Here is a 15,481-nt window from a genome sequence, read left to right on the forward strand (position 1 = left end):
TTGTTCTGGATTGCCCCAGCCACCGTGGGCAGCTTCCAACGATTATAAGCCTACAGTGAAACATCCTGTAAAGATTGGGGAGTAGAAATGCAAAACACTATTAGTAGCGGTGCCCTTGTAATTATTACACTCGTCTCTTGGTTTTCGAACAGCTTAGTTCTCGAACATTTTGGCCCCCCCACGCCACAAATGTTCCAGCTTGCGAACTATTTTTGGAAGCCGAACGTCCGGCGGGGCTTCCGATTGGCTGCAGAAACCAATCCTGCAGGAGCGGGGATTCGAACCGCCGACCTTCTGATCAGTAAGCCCAAGGGGCTCGGTGGTTTAGACCACAGCGCCACCCGCACAGTGTGAGAGAATGTGGACGCAGGAATGTTTTTCTCCCTCTCTCAGAACATTAGAAGAACTCATGGGAATCCAGCAAGGTGGAATGTTCCAAGGTTCTTCGCTCCATTAAACTGCGGAACTCACCGCAGCGAGAGGCATGGATTGGCCCGATTCATGGAGGAAGGGGCTGTCGGCGGCTCTGCCATCCCCCCCCCCCAATCTCTCATAACATGGATCATCTGGTCCAACCCCAGGAATACACACCTGTCAATAATAATAATAATAATAATAATAATAATAATAATAATAATATTTATACCCTGCCCATCTGGCTGGTTTTCCCCAGCCGCTCTGGGCGACTTCCAACAGAATATTAAAATACAATAGTCTGTCAAACATTAAAAGCTTCCTTAAACATCCCTATTTAGGGTTGTTTTTAATGACAGATCTTTTAATGTTCCAACAAATATTAAACATTAAAACATCAGTCATTACAAACTTCCCTAAACAGGGCTGCCTTCAGGTGTCTTCTAAACGTCAGGTAGTTGTTTATTTCCTTGACATCTGATGGGAGGATGTTCCACAAGGCAGGCGCCACCACCGAGAAGGCCCTCTGCCTGGTTCCCTGTAACTTTGCTTCTCGCAGGGAGGGAACCGCCAGAAGGCCTTCAGAGCTGGACCTCAGTGTCTGGGCTGGACGATGGGGGTGGAGACGCTCCTTCAGGTCTGCTGGGCCATTTAGGGCTTTCAAGGTCAGCACTAACGCTTTGAATTGTGCTCGGAAACGTATAATGTAGGTCTTTCAGGACTGGTGTTATACGGTCTCGGCGGCCGCTCCCAGTCCCTAGTCTGGCTGCCGCATTCTGGATTAGTTGTAGTTTCCGGGTCACCTTCAAAGGTAGCCCCACGTAGAGCGCATGGCAGTAGTCCAAGCGGGAGATAACCAGAGCATGCACCACTCTGGCCAGACAATGCACAGGCAGGGATCAAACCTGTTACCCAAGGAAGCCGGATACAGTGGTACCTCGGGTTACATATGCTTCAGGTTACAGACTCCGCTAACCCAGAAATAGTGCTTCAGGTTAAGAACTTTGCTTCAGGATGAGAACAGAAATCGTGCTCTGGTGGCGCGGCAGCAGCAGGAGGCCCCATTAGCTAAAGTGGTGCTTCAGGTAAAGAACAGTTTCAGGTTAAGTACGGACCTCCGGAAAGAATTAAGTACTTAACCTGAGGTACCACTGTATTCTGAGTGAGACTCAGGGACTTTGCCCTGACTGCCACCTGTTAGCCGCTGCTCTGTGGCAAGGGATTTTGGTAAGAGGCGTCCGGGAGACGTTCTCCAAACTATTTTCTCCTTCAAATTGGCTGGGGGGCTCTCTGCGGCGAGCTCCCTGGACTCTGAAGAACAACTGTTTCCATCCAGCTTTAATTACGAATTAAACTACAGCTCTGTCCTTATTAGGGCCTAGCGGAGATTTCTCTCTCTTTCTCTCTTTCTTTTAGAGGGGGGGTTGGGGTTGGGGGAGCGGAATAAGGAATTCGAAATGCGACTCGCAAAGCTCAGGATGCTAAATTGCTCAGAGACCAGGTACGGTCTCCCGGCTGCGGTGCGAAGAAAACTGGGGAGGCTCAGAAGCAGAGGGAAGGAGGGGAGGGAGAATTATCCTGGTAATAACTTAATTACTTTTGTTCCTGGAAGAAGTCTTAAAGTCCAGGCCATTGGCCATAGCAGGCACACTGCATGATCTGTGGGATCGGAGAGGCGTGCGGCTGAGACTTCGTGGTTTTCATTTTGCGGGGAGCAGTTTCTAGTCCTTATGAGTGTCGCAGGAAACCCCCCCAATCATTCAGTTTGTACAAACTTCACACACACTCACACTCACACACTACATACGCTACACTTCTGTTGTAAATTCATAGAAAATCAACCATACATCGGATTTGCACTGTTCCACTTTTTTTTTTACTCTATGAAGGAAGGACTACAAAATGGGGAAGGTTTGATACAGGGCAGCCATAATCCTTTGAGCATACCAGCACATACACAGGAGCCCTGCCCAGTTGCTAGGCCAACCCTGATGGTCCTAGACAGAAGACCATCAAGATCACAAAGAACTTGCGTATGGGAGTGGATTCAACACGGACTGGAACAAAGGACAATGATCAGCTCTTCCCTCTGGGGGCAGGAAACTGCAAACTCCCCTCTGTCCACCTGGAAAGTACTCATGGGGAGGGGGAAAGGGGGAACCAGCCAGGTGACAGGACACTCAGGTTACCACCACAACTCCTCCCTCAACCACTCCTTTTTGTGATGTATGTATGATGTTTCTGGGGGTGGTCTTGATCTACAGGGTGGCAATTTCAAAAGTCTTTATAAGACCTTGCACACCATTTTTCTGGGTCCCTCTTCTCTCCTGCAAGTGAGGGGAGCACCCTGTTGCAACAGATCAATAAAGGCCAAGCCTACAGGCTGCTGTTTTGCTCCAAGTAATCCTGGCTGGTGTCTTTGTTTTTGTCCAAGGGAGCCCTCAGATTTTTCCGTTAACATGAGGGAGGAGACACATTGCATGCGATGAAGCAGCGCTCTTTATCCAGCCATCTCTGCCTTCCGCCTTCCTCAGGCAAACTCCGGCCCTCCAGATGTTTGGGACTACAACTCCCATCATCCCTAGCTAACAGGACCAGTGGTCAGGGATGATGGGAATTGTAGTCCCAAACATCTGGAAGTGGAAGACAGGAGGGCCGGAGTTTGCCTATGCCTGGTCTTCCTGGTCATTTCAAAGGGTTTCCTTTTGCCTGTCCTCTCCATCGTTCAGTTCTTGCATTAGGAGGAAGCGAGGGAAAGTTCCAATCACCTCTTTCCTGGTATTCAAACTTTGTGGTTGTTGTTTAGTCGTTTAGTCGTGTCCGCCTCTTCGTGCCCCCCTGGACCAGAGCACGCCAGGCCCTCCTGTCTTCCACTGCCTCCTGCAGTTTGGTCAAACTCATGCTGGTAGCTTCGAGAACACTGTCCCACCATCTCATCCTCTGTCGTCCCCTTCTCCTTGTGCCCTCCATCTTTCCCAGCATCAGGGTCTTTTCCAGGGAGTCTTCTCTTCTCCTGAGGTGGCCAAAGTCTTGGAGCCTCAGCTTCGGGATCTGGCTTCCAACATACCGTATAAAATATATAAAGGTAAGGTAAAGGACCCCTGGCTGGACGGTTGAGTCCAGTCAAAGGCGACTATGGGGTTGCGGCACTCATCTCGCTTTCAGGCGGAGGGAGCTGGTGTTTGTCTGCAGTCAGCTTTCTGGGTCATGTGGCCAGCAGGACTAAACCACTTCTGGTGCAACAGGACACCGTGACGGAAACCGGAGCGCACGGAAACGCCGTTTACCTTCCCGCCGCAGTGGTACCTATTTATCTACTTGCACTGGTGTGTTTTCGAACTGCTAGGTTGGCAGGAGCAGGGACCCAGCAACGGGAGCTCACCCCGTCGCGGGGAATTGAACCACCGACCTTCTGATCAGGAAGTCCAAGAGGCTCAATGGTTTAGACCACAGTGCCACCTGCATCCCTATAATCTCTTAGAAGAGATACTCCGTAAAACACTGATGTCTTTTGGCGAATCATCACCATCAACCTGTTGATGTCGGAATGTGACAAACTGAACAGAAACAGATAAGCAAAATTTTTGATGGATGGATGGATAATTCTATGCCGGTTTTCATTCAAATCAATCCCAAAGCGGCTTACAAACAAGAAATAACCGGAACAGAACAGAACAAATAATCAGACACAATTTGTAACAAAACCTGGTACGTGTTATCATTTGCGGTGGGAAATGCGACTGGGTGCGAGATGTTTGGAACTGGGGGATTCCGACAGACAAGATAAATATTACTAAAGAAAGTTATTGCTTGTTGTTGTCCGGAGTTAATGTTACATAATATGTTTGATGACACCAATGTTGTCATCAGAATTGTTCTCCTGGGTGACCTTGGCAGCTCTGACGGTAATTGCAAGACGATGGAAAACAGCCCCAAATCTTACACTTAATGCGTGATACCACTTACTCTGGAAAAGTGCTAGACACTTTTTACATGATTTGGCATTCCTTTATTAGACATATAAGTCAGATAACGCCAATATTCTTTACTTCGCTATTTTGGCCCCCCTCCGTGTACCCCTTTTTACATGCAGGTTTTATAGTTCTGTTCTTCATTTTTCAATCTTTCATCCTGTTACAGAAATTACCGGGGGGGGGGGGCACATCTTTAAAGTTAAATATTACAAATATTATGCCTGAATGTATCCTTCCAACTTGACAGCTCAGGGAAGTCACCTAGCTTTAAAAATAATATAAAATCATCTCCTTTCCCAGTTTCCTCCATTCCAAAGCTATTTTCCCCTTGAAAAAGGACTCCAGGAAGTTCCCAGAGGTGACAATTTCTGGGCTCATTGTTGGCCAAAGGAAGCCAAATCTCATCACCTGACTCGCCTCAGGCTCCAGACATGCAAAGGAACTTCTATTGTACTTTTGGGGGGTGGGTACTTAAGACATCTTTGTCTAGGCTAATCTTATACCTGAGTCTTGCCCCGCCATGTCTGCTTATGCTAATCTGGTACCAAGGACTTGTCTGGACATGTTTGCCAAGGTTAACCCCTCCCCTTTTGTGACATGTCAGTGATGTAGCAATGATGCTGTACGAACTGTATTCTGGGATATGGTGGGAAAGTTTAAAAGTCCTCGTCACCCCATCCTCGGGGTTCAAAATTTGCTCTTTGAACCTATTGCGCAATAAACTTTGGTCTACAGCTATTTGCTCCGGGTGGCTGGACTCCTTCCTTTATTCCGCAGGGACCCACGGGCTCTGAGTCCGACCAGCTGGGTGACTGAGCAGCCTCACACCTAGATTTTCCCATAACAATCCATTGCCGTAACTGGTTGATACGCATTTTTACGATTACGATTACGATACCTTTATTGTCATTGTCCCTTGCAGAACAATGAAATTGAAAAACTACATAAAACTACATAAAAACTACACAAAACTACCACAAACTACATAAAACTACATAAAACTACATAAAAACTACATAAAACATTCAAAAAACCCCTAAAAACTCTGAAACCCCATTTTAAAATACGCTATACTACAGAGACCCCTTATGCTGTGTTTAGAACCAGAATTGCTTTTGTGTAGAAACTGTTTCTCAGGCGGCTAGTCCTGGCCTTTATAACTCTATACCTTCTTCCAGAAGGCAGAAGCTGAAAGAGATCATTTCCAGGGCGCGCACTATCCTGCGCTATCTCTGCCACTTTCTTATGGCACCTGGAAGCATAGATTTGATCCAAGGTGGGAAGAGTGAGCCCAATTATTCTCTCCGCAGTCTTTACAACCCTGGATAGCATTGTTTTTCCCCTGGCCGTGCAGCTCCCAAACCACACACAGAGACCATAAGTTAGTACGCTCTCCACAGTGCAATGGTAAAATGCCATCAAAAGGTCCACTGAGAGATTGTTTTTCCGGAGGATTTTTAAAAATCTACCAGCAACAACAATGAGAAGAAGAAAAAACTGTGCTCCTAAATGTGTAAAAACCGCAATCTGAGACCTTGAAATCTAGGTTCCTGGTGCCGTGGTGTTAAACGACCGTCCTTGTTGCACACGGCCGTATCCATTTGCACGTGGGCACCTACAGCATGCACACGTTTGTGTGTCTGGAAGTGCACAGCACAAAGGCACACGGCTGCCCCTGTACCCTCCCCCCCCCGCCTGCGAGCCCCCCCTAGCCTCTTTGTCAATTCACTTCACTTGCAGGCGCAAATGGGTTTAAACTACCTTAAGTGTTTCAGCGGGGAACAGCCTCTGGCTGCGTAACGATGTATTACCACAGCATTACGAATGAAGGATCAATCGTAATCCCTCGGTTCAAAAATAGGATTATTTAAAATAAAACATGCCCAAATACACACACACGCATGCCTCTCCTCCCCACCACAACCAGGGTTAGAGGAAGACTCCTTACGAACGTAGGAATAACCTGTCGGATCGGGCCAACGGAGGCCCATCCGGTCGGCGGCGCCTTATCACAGTGGCCAAAGGCCTCATAGAACCTAGAAATTGAGGTAGACTGCCTCTGGGACAAACCTAGCAATGACAAACCTAGACAGAATCTTAAAAAGCAGAGACATCACCTTGCCAACAAAGGTCCGTAGAGTAAAAGCTGTGGTTTCCCCAGTAGTGATGCATGGAAGTGAGAGCTGGACCAATTAAGAAGGCTGATCGCCAAAGAATTGATGCTTTTGAATTCTGGTGCTGGAGGAGACTCTTGAGAGTCCCATGGACTGCAAGAAGATCAAACCTCTCCATTCTGAAGGAAATCAGCCCTGAGTGCTCACTGGAAGGACGGATCCTGAAGCTGAGGCTCCAAGACTTTGGCCACCTCAGGAGAAGAGAAGACTCCCTGGAAAAGACCCTGATGTTGGGAAGGATGGAGGGTGCAAGGAGAAGGGGACGACAGAGGACGAGATGGTGGGACAGTGTTCTCGAAGCTACCAGCATGAGTTTGACGAAACTGCGGGAGGCAGTGGAAGACAGGAGGGCCTGGCGTGCTCTGGTCCAGGGGGTCACGAAGAGGCGGACACGACTAAACGACAAAACAACAACAAGGAAGGAAAGTCCAGTATTCTGAGATTCAGAATATATTTTTTCTTGTTTTCCTCCTCCAAAAACTAGGTGCATCTCATGCTTTGGTGCATCTTATAGAGCGAAAAATACAAGTAAGTACTTAACCCGAGGTACCACTGTACATAGTGAAACAAGAGTTCGCTGACAAAGTTTCTGGTGATGGTTTTGCTGCCCTCCAAGGAGCCCGGCTTAGCTACAGTTCAGGAGAGAGGGGGAGAGGACATGCAGCTGGCCGCTTACTCCAGAGGAGGCTGGCAGCAGCAAAAGGCAAATATCGGGAAGGTAAGGGCAAGGGTGGCTGCTCTCTCCCCCATCCTCCTTTAAGTACCAACTGCGGGTGCAGGTCTTATTGCGCATCTCACTTTTTGAGCCGTGAGAAAAGGTTGCTGACCTGATTCACAGCCAGGATCTTCTGATGCCCTTGTGGAACCTCCAGGCCCAGTGGCAGTCTATCTTGATTCCTAGGTACTTAAGGATATTTGGCCACTGGGAAGAGATGAGCTTCCTTCGCCCTGATGTGGCAAATTCTTCTTATGTTCATGTTTTTCCACTTTGGGTTGTGGGGTACAGAAGAAGTCTTCCTGCCCCTTCTTTTCTAACCCTGGCTGTTGTCGGGAGTGAAGGAATGGGTTTCTGTGCAGTCAGTTTAAAACTGACTCAAACCCCCTTCCCCTTTTCTTCTTTCTCCAAAAGAGCACTCTAAAATGCATAAAACTTGAGCTGTTGAGCAAATGCATAACAAGGACACAGCTGTATAAACAAACTCTCTCCTTTATCAGTCACGGCAAGGGATGACCTTGACTGTACCAGTAGAACAGAGAAGACACGTCTGTGCCTTATCTTATGTGCTGACCACAAAAGACGCACAGACCTAAGTCCGGGAACAACACCAGAGCATGTTCTCGGAGATGAAGACCTCTTCCTCCAAGATAAGAGTAGGAAGAGGAAGATCCTTTTATGGTCAGAAGTACAGGAAGGAATACCCTTTTATGGCTAAGAATACCAGAGCAAGAGCATATGTGATGTCAACCTGCGTACATAGGCTGACGTGGTTGGACTCCTGGGGAAGGAGGGAGAGGGTGCCTGGAGGATATATATACTGCATGAAACTTGTCATTTCTTTGGACTTGCTGTGGACTTGATCACGCAAGTGCCTTCTGCTATCCGGAGAGCAGAATAAACTCTTTCTTGGAATCAACCTCGGTGTCATTTGACTTCCTTCCTCCTGTCCCGGAGCAACGCAGACCCAATCGGTGAACTCCAATAAGGCTACAAGAGCAGGTGTGTGTGTGTGTGTGTTGTTTGGGCATGTTTTATCTGAAACGTTCCTGTTTAAATAATCCTTGTGGAGCCTCCAGGGGGAGTCTATAAACGCCATCTCCAATTCCTCTAAAGATTCCATCGATGGTGTCTCCGAAAATTTTTACACATCACTTGGGAAGACAGGCGAACTAATACCAGTGTACTGGAAGAAGCAAAGATCACCAGTGTCGAAGCGATGATTCCTCAACATCAACTTCGTTGGACTGGTCATGTTGTGCGGATGCCTAATGATCGTCTTCCAAAGCAACTCCTCTATTCCGAACTTGAAAACGGAAAGCGTAATGCTGGTGGTCAACAAAAGAGGTTCAAAGACTCTCCCAAGGGAAATCTTTAAAAATGTAGTATAAACACCAAAACTGGGAAACACTGGCCTGCAAGCACTCCAGTTGGAGAACAGCCTTTACCAAAGGTGTCATGGGTTTTGAAGACGCTCGAACTCAGGACGAAAGGGAGAAACGTGCTAAGAGGAAGGCATGCTTGGCAAACCCTCACCGGGATCAACTCCCGTCCGGAAACCAATGTCCCCACTGTGGAAGGACGTGTGGATCCAGAATTGGCCTCCCCAGTCACTTACGGACTCACTGCTAAGACCGTGTTCATGGGAGACAATCTTACTCAGCTACGAGGGATTGCCAAAGAAGAAGATTTTGATCCCGAAGTTCGATGGGGTATTTGGCCACTGTGACGACAGGCCGCTGGACCAGATGGGCTTGCTTGGACCCGATCCAGCAGATAGGCTTTCCTTGCCTTCGTAGGAGGTCCGTCACTGCTGAAGCAACACCCACACATAGCTCAGCTGAGCTCAGCAGCTGCAGCCTTTGCAAACTGGGGGCAAAGAAACATACACACACACACCCTGATTCTCGGGTGCTTGACTGACTGAATGCTCAAATCTCTCACGGAAGAGAGGGTCTGAAGCCACCTTCACAGAGGTGGGTTTCCTTGTGTGCAAAGTTCCCAGTTAATAAACAGAAATTGACATTGAGGCTTTGAGAAAGAAGGGGAAAGTCAGTGAGGTGTATGAGAGAGAGAGAGAGAGAGAGAGAGAGAGAGAGAGAGAGAGAGAGAGAGACGGACGTGCAGGCCGGCTGCAGAGCTAAAGGGGAGGCAGCAAATTAAGAGATCGAGAGACGCTGAAATGGGATTTGGGGCAGATGTAGAATATCATAACAGGATTTCTTCTCCCGCAAATGAGGGCCCCTGCCTCTCCGTATCAGTGATCTCCGTATTAGCTGTTCCATTTGATTTCATCTCCCGGTGCATATTTCCATTATCCGAATCCTAAAAAGTCATCTCCACCAATCAATACCAGAGGGAAGGGAATAGGGGATTGGGGGTGGGGTTGGGGGGTTTTATTTCCCGATTGATCGGCAGATGGAATAATGCCGGGCGAGTCAAGCTGGTTATATTTCCCCCCCAAAATACTGGGGAACTTGTGGGGCATTCGGTCTCCTGGCTTCTTTCTCTGTGCCCATTTTTTTTTTATGTGAACAGAAGCTACCCTGCTGTGTTGGCCAATGCCCTATTTAGTCTAGCATCCTGTTCACACAGGGGCCAGCCTGTGGGAAAACCTGCAAGCGAAATTCGAACTCAAGAGACTTCTCGCCTCCCGTGGTTTCCAGCAACAGGCTGGCCCCTGAGGAACGACGTCTGCCAAGTTCTCTTTTTCTGGGGGGACGCATGACCCTAAACATTTTGCGAACCTTTGTACTTTTGCCCATTTAGTGTATTTATTTTCCCCGATTTGAACTATAAAAGGGTGCTTTTATTGAGTCAAAATGAGAGTAAAAGGTAAAGGGACCCGTGACCATTAGGTTCAGTCGTGGCCGACTCTGGGGTTGCGGCGCTCATCTCGCTTTATTGGCCGAGGGAGCCGGCATACAGCTTCCGGGTCATGTGGCCAGCAGGATTAAGCTGCTTCTGGCGAACCAGAGCAGCGCATGGAAACGCTGTTTACCTTCCCGCTGGAGTGGTACCTATTTATCTACTTGCACTTTGTGCTTTCAAACTGCTAGGTTGGCAGGAGCAGGGACCGAGCAACAGGAGCTCACCCCGTCACGGGGATTTGAACCGCCAACCTTCTGATCGGCAAGTCCTAGGCTCTGTGGTTGAACCCACGTCCCCAAAATGTGAGTACCCCTAAACATTTTTTTAGGGGGGGGGAAGCACGGCTTCTGCCACTCACACCAGCGACTTTTCCATAAGGCATCCCACAATGTCATAAAACAGGGCTAGAAAATTGGAACGGTTAATTGGAACCGATTCCTCAAGTGCCATGCGAGCAACTAGGTCGAATTCTGCCTCCGTGCATCGCCTTCTGCCTCTGTGAGTCATATGGACTAGAAACCCGGCTTTGGATTTATTTATTTTTAACGTAGAGCTACCATAAAGAGGGCTGATCGCCAAAGAATTGATGCTTTTGAATTCTGGTGCTGGAGGAGACTCTTGAGCGTCCCATGGACTGCAAGAAGATCAAACCTCTCCATTCGGAAGGAAATCAGCCCTGAGTGCTCACTGGAAGGACGGATCCTGAAGCTGAGGCTCCAAGACTTTGGCCACCTCAGGAGAAGAGAAGGCTCCCTGGAAAAGACCCTGATGTTGGAAGATGGAGGGCACAAGGAGAAGGGGACGACGGAGGACAATATGGTGGGACAGTGTTCTTGAAGCTACCAGCATGAGTTTGACCAAACTGCGGGAGGCAGTGGAAGACAGGAGGGCCTGGCGTGCTCTGGTCCAGGGGGTCACGAAGAGTCGGACACGACTAAAAGACTCAACACAACAACAACGTAGAGCTGGGCATGTAGGCAAGAGCAGGGGCCTCGGATGTCCCTTAAGGAGACAGACCCCAGCCCAGCCTCGGAGGCAGAGACTGTGCTGGAGGTGAGGGCTCTCCGAAGGAGTGCACATTTTAGTATTCTTGTCGAGAGGGCAGCCCTCTGTTTTTTTATTTTCTCGCTTTGCAACCATTAGGAGCGCTCGGTCCGCCGACAGAAAAAGATGCCCCAGGACCCCCGAACGATAAGGATGATTATTCAGTCATGAAAGGAGAAAATGGATTTGCACAAAATCACCGTTCTGGCAAAGCGACAAAGACCAGGGGTGCCTCCTTGCCGCAGATTAAAACATGCAATTGAGCCAAGCTCCTTGTGGCGTCCCGGGAATCATTCCCCACTTAATTTCCTTGCCGGAGTCCCATTTCACATCGTAGCATGTCGCCTGCATCGTCCTCCGGGGTCAAATCCAACTAGGGGCGGAGTAGTGGTGGTCATATTCCTGCTTTGCCTCCACCCACGACCCTGCGAGGTAAGCCAAGGGGAGAGCAGGGGGACTTAGCCAGGAGGCTGTTAAATGAGATCCAGTCTGGAGGGCTTGGTTCTATGGGGTGTGGTGGTACACATTGCTTTGGGGCAAAGGTATCGCCCCCTTCATTCTGCCCGGACGCTGAGGTCCAGCGCCGAGGGCCTTTTGGCGGTTCCCTCATTGCGAGAAGCAAAGCTACAGGGAACCAGGCAGAGGGCCTTCTCGGTGGTGGCGCCCGCCCTGTGGAACGCCCTCCCACCAGATGTCAAAGAGAACAACAACTACCAAACTTTTAGAAGACATCTGAAGGCAGCCCTGTTTAGGGAAGCTTTTAATGTCTGGTGTATTACAGTATTTTAATATTTTTTTGGGAAGCCGCCCAGAGTGGCTGGGGAAGCCCAGCCAGATGGGCGGGGTATAAATAAAATTATTATTATTATTATTATTATTATTATTATTATTATTATTAATTTATTTATCATCTCCTAAAGACGGCCCTGCCTCTGTCCCAGAACATCTCCCTTCCCGGGGAGACGGGGGCCATTCCTTCGGCTGCCCCAGCCAGGCCACCCCCATGCCGTTTTTCCGAAATGGAGCAGAAGGGGCTGGGGGTGGTGAGCAGGCTGGCCTTCACCCCTTACGCCATGGCGGGGGCCGTCGCGCCTTCTGCCTGCGGCGCTTCCGATCCACGCAGTTCGCATTCTGGACGCGGGCCGCCCTGCCTGCCTTGCAATTTCCCCTCCCCGCCGGACTGACTTTGAATACAGTTCATATTTTTCTCTGGTAATCTCCTCGTCTTAGTTTTAATCCTCCCGGCTTCTGCGACTCCGCTGGCATCGGGGGTTTTTTCCCTTGCCCCCCGCTTCCTCGCTCGCTCGCCCACCGTCCCAGACAAATTACCCTTAATAATGTTCTGAAGGCCGCGACACCTTGGAATGTTGTCTTTTTCTCTCTCTCTGTCTCTTTCTGCCGTTCCCGCAACCCCCCCTTCAGTCTTCCGTTTGAAAACACAATGCTGAATCTGGCACTTATCTCCCATTGAGGAGTGGAGACAAGTTGCTAATCCTTTAATAATGTCACGTCCGCAACCTCATTGGCTGGAGGCACGTCCCTCGAATGAATTCCTAAAAGCTTCACGTTGCTTGCCAAAGACCGAAATCCTTTCTTCCCCTTCCACACCTCCGGAATTCACATATACAGTGGTACCTTGGTTCTCAAATGCCTTGTTTCCCAAACGCCAAAAACCCAAAAGTTTTCTGGTTTTTGAACGATTTTCGGAAGCCGAACGTCCGACGCGGCTGTCGGCTATTGTTTCCAGGGCGCCTGCGCCAATCAAAAGCTGCGCCTTGGTTTACGAACATTTCGGAAGTCAAACGGACTTCCGGAACGGATTGAGTTTGGCGCTTTTGTTTTTGCTATTTATTTTGCGTTTTTTGTTTTTGAGGCTTTTTCGGTTCATTTGTTTTTGTGACTGTGTGTTCAGCTTATCTCGACTTGTAAACAATTATCTGCATTTCATTTCTTCTTAGCCGCTGTCGATTGCAATAATCTTTCGGATACTTTTTTCAAGGCCTGCGTTTAACTTGAAAAAAAATACCGTAGTTTTAGTTTGTATTTCTGCAAACGGCTTGGAGGTTTTCCTACAACTGAGCTTTATAGCTCAGTCACTAGAGCATCTCAGGGCCATGTTTTTGATTCCCAAGTTTGGGCAAAAGATTCCTGCTTAGGTGAACCTCAGGGTCTCTTCTAACCACAATTCTAGGATTATAATAAGCGCTATAAAACTTTTGTTAAATAAAAATTATAGTGCCTATGAACATCACATTGGCGACCTCTGCTATGTATTTTTTCCCCATACCCTTCATATCCACAGCTGAATTAAGCAGAAATCCATATCTGAATTCAGCAGAATCATGAAAAATAATTCAAATTTAATTTAATCCAGCTGCAAATTGGCCTCGCTGGGTTTAGATCCATCGCGGAATCCACCCTTTCCCGTCGCAGAATCGCGCTGCGAGGCAGCCGTCCTTGGTTAGATCTGCAATCCACTCTATTATGCATTTCTTCCAGAGACGCCGACGCTCGAATCGTCCCAAAAAGTGTGGAAAGCCATTGTGTTGTTTTTCAGTCCTCCGGGAGCTTTCCCATTTTGCTCACCCCCAATGCCTGGGAAAGTTCTGTGACGGAATCGACGGGAACGCTTCCTTTTCGACTCCTCTCTCGTTCAGCACAACCTTGGCTTAGCCGTGACAGGCAGAGAACGTGACTTAATTTCTTCCTCCGCCCCACTCCACCCAAAAAGTGCTTTTGATTTATCGGTCCCTGGAGTTGCCCCAAAGACAAACAAACTTGTTACTCTCCAGCCGCAGCCCTCCAGCTTCGCTGGCTGTCTCCAAAATAATATACAACCGGGCCGTTCTCCTTCCTCGACGCTGTTAGCATTAGTAACCCTACATATTTTATAAAAACCTCCTACCCGTGATCTTCAAACAATAAATCATTTTAACTAGGGATGCCTCGATTCCTGACTATAGCCGGCTCCTCTCCCTCAACCTTTTGTCTTCACTGCAAGATGGGGGAGAGAGAGAAAATGAAAAATAGACCAAACCGCACAGGGACCACTCCTACCCGTTTAGCATCCTCTTTGCCAGACCGGCTGATATCACAAATGGCCGTGGACCTACAGGTGCGGTGCATTGAAGTCAGCTGCTACAATGAGGAGTTGGCGAAGTTTTAAATTTTAAAATAGAGATGAGAACATCGAATGAATCCACCGTGCGAGAAGTCAACCTCTTTGTAATGATCTTTATTAGTTGTTGTTTTTTAGTTACATACTGTGGGTTAAACCACAGAGCCTAGGACTTGCCAATCAGAAGGTTGGCGGCTCAAACCCCGTGACGGGGTGAGCTCCCATTGCTCAGTCCCAGCTCCTGCCAACCTAGCAGTTCGAAAGCACACCCAAAAGTGCAAGTAGATAAATAGGTACCGCTCCGGCAGGAAGGTAAACGGCGTTTCCGTGCGCTGCTCTGGTTCACCAGAAGCGGCTTAGTCCTGCTGGCCACATACCCGGAAGCTGTACGCCAGCTCCCTCGGCCAATAAAGCGAGATGAGCGCCACAACCCCAGAGTCGGCCACGACTGGAGCTAATGGTCAGGGGTCCCTTTACCTTTTTATACATACACCTAATATATTACACTTTACACTTACACTTGCTCTTCCAACTTTTCGCATTGTCTTTATCCGTTTTGTATGTAGTTGTTCCACTCTTGTCCGTAAAACGTCTGTAAACAAATAATATTCCTATATATACAGTTCTTATTTTCTATCTATATTCATTTACAAATACTGTTTGTTACATTATTCATAATGGTACATTTTTATTTCCTATTGTTTTTATTATTCAGTAAACTTCTTTGTATTTTCCTGTCATGAGGTTTGTTTCAATTCTACCGGTTTCACTATTTCACTTCATCTTCCCTATATATAACATAAATTTTCCCCCTTCTTCTTGAAATGTTTCAACGCCCTGATTTCGAATTTTAGCTGTTAATTTGGCTATTTCTGCGTACTCCATAACCTCATCATAATCCTCACCTTGCCCATCTGACTGGGTTTTCCTAGCCATTCCAACAAAATATTCAAAATACAATAACACATCAGACATTAAAGGCTTCCCTAAACAGGGCTGCCTTCAGATGTCTTCTAAAAGTCAGGTAGTTGTTTATTTCCTTGACATCTGACGGGAGGGCGTTCCACAGGGAGGGCGCCACCACCGAGAAGGCCCTCCGCCTGGTTCCCTGTAGCCTCACTTCTTGCAGGGAGGGAACCGCCAGAAGGCTATAGCTTGCTTAGCTTATATG

This window comes from Podarcis pityusensis, assembly GCF_964106645.2.
Source record: "Podarcis pityusensis genome assembly, chromosome: 18".
NCBI classification, from domain to species: Eukaryota; Metazoa; Chordata; class Lepidosauria; order Squamata; family Lacertidae; genus Podarcis; species Podarcis pityusensis.